Source organism: Phaethon lepturus, unplaced genomic scaffold, assembly GCF_000687285.1.
Source record: "Phaethon lepturus isolate BGI_N335 unplaced genomic scaffold, ASM68728v1 scaffold13022, whole genome shotgun sequence".
NCBI lineage: Eukaryota > Metazoa > Chordata > Aves > Phaethontiformes > Phaethontidae > Phaethon > Phaethon lepturus.
The window spans coordinates 30,648-32,919 of NW_010522654.1; positions in this window are offsets into that span (position 1 = coordinate 30,648).

The window sequence follows — 2,272 nt, forward strand, 5'->3', positions numbered from 1 at the left end:
CCCTGTAATCACATAACTTTTTTTGCCCTGCAGGGTCTATCTTAATCATTTAAATTTTATCCAATCAGTTTTGGCTTTAAAAGAAAATACTCATCTTTTGCCCTCAAAATTATCTTTCCAAATGAGTTGATATGAAAGAAGGCCAAAATTAGGCAGCTGTCACTTCATCAAATGTCACATGACCCCAGTCATGCCTCCTTTGATGAGCTAATTAGTGTTCCAAGAGGGCCAGGCCTGCCTTGTATTTCAACATATTCTGTAAAATAGGCAGGGTACTGCTTTTTCACAAGAGTTCTCATGCAGCACTACAAAAACTAGAATAACTACTAACCGCTTTGGCTACATAAATAAGGTATTTGACACCTGTATGTGTGAATGTGAACCAAGCACAGAGACATCCTCTAAGCCTTCTTTCCCCCTCAAAATATTTGAGCCAAAAATAAAAGCAAAGGGACCCTCTGTCACCCAGTGACATATTTATGTTACTCATTCATGATAAGGACAAAATATAATGATAAACAGCACAATATGGCCAAAGTATAACAATTACTGCTTATGTTACTACAGCACCTAGGAAGCCTTGTCATTAATCAGAAGCCACTGCACTAAGCAGTATATGAACACAGAAAAAAAAAATAGCCCCTGCCTCTAGAAACAAAAGTTATGAGAGATGCGTACAACATACCACCACGACATCTCAGTCGGTCATCTTGGCAAGACAACAATATCAGTTTTTCTGCTGCTATCAAGACAAAGGACACCGCTGAAGAGTCAAGGGAAAATAGGAAGTAATGGGAGCAGGCTGTGTGGAATTATTTCAGTATAGAGCTTTCTACTCGCTACAGCTGAGTCTACTCAGCACAGTGCTTGTGGCAGACATAAGCTTCCCACTGAAAACTGATTTGCATGATCCCACCTAATGCAAGTTTTACAACATGACATCTGTAATTTATTCCTGCGGTATCTAATAGTAATTTTCACTTGAAGTTTCTAACTTACTTTCTGTCTTCAGCTCATTACTTCAGTACATGTATAAATTCAGTAAGTCCATTAATTTTACTGGAAATTTCTAATGTTCAGGGGCCATTGTCTCCCTGAGGAAACGACAAGTGAAAATTCAGACCTTCCTGAAGTTTTCTTGAATGCCTGCTGCATGTCATTTTGGAATTCTATACAGCAACTATAGCTTTTCCATATGGTAGTCTTATGAAGCACCTAGAATCAACATTTAGCTGGGAGGGAACAGCAAAATAAGCAAAAAGAGAAATAATCAAATAATCTTACTGTTCTCAATGAATAGTTTTGAGTCAAATGTTGAACTTATGTTAAGCATGTACCTGAATCTCATCTTCTCCAATAGCTTCCTGGCACTGAATGACAGAAACTGTAAAGGTTCTACTTATTCACTGGCCTCTGAACTCAAATCCTTTACTTTGTAGAATTTATGCCAACTAAAAAAAAAAATCCAAACAACAAATATTGCAACACAGCTTCTAGGCTGAAACTCAAGAATTGCTTTTTAAAATTAGGTCTCCATGTAACAGAACTACTATAAAAATAGAAACCTTCTGTGTATTATGTTTGGTTTTTGATTTCTCCCTCCTTCCTGCTATGGGAATGGGTTCAATCTCATGTTTTGCACTCACAATACATTTGTTTAGTCTGCCACTTTTTTTGTCTTTCTCCCTAATTTCTGAATAGAAGAGGGGAGAGCACTGAATAGTGTTCACACCAGACAGAGTCCACATAAATCCTCACACACTCACAAATACTAGCTTCTCTACTAAATGGATAAATATCCTTCCCATATCAGATCCAGATAATGTGCATGATGAGTTACAAAGACTTTGTGTGTGACAAATACATAGAATTACACCCATTTAGCAAACCTGAGCCATTCTGCGCCCTGCCCCCTCCATAGAGAAACTTGAGGAGGAAGGCAAATTCTCTAGGGAGTCCACTGTAGTACATGGGGTTTTCTCAACTGACAAAATTTCTGAGAGAAAATATTTTGTGAACGTGTGGAAGTCGCATGCTGCTCTAAAAAGTCAGAAACTGTCTGCTTAGCTCCTGTAAGAATGGTAATTTTACATCTGGTGTCCTGAAATGCTTTCTCAGCTGGGGAGAGGAACTTGGAAGAAACAGTGAGTCACACTACCAGCTTTTGATATGAAAACCCTACCAGCGAGTGCCTGTGGAACATGGCTATTCTCCCTCCGCCTGGACTCCCTGAAGTCCTTGTCACCACAGAGCATGTGGAGTTCCAGCACTC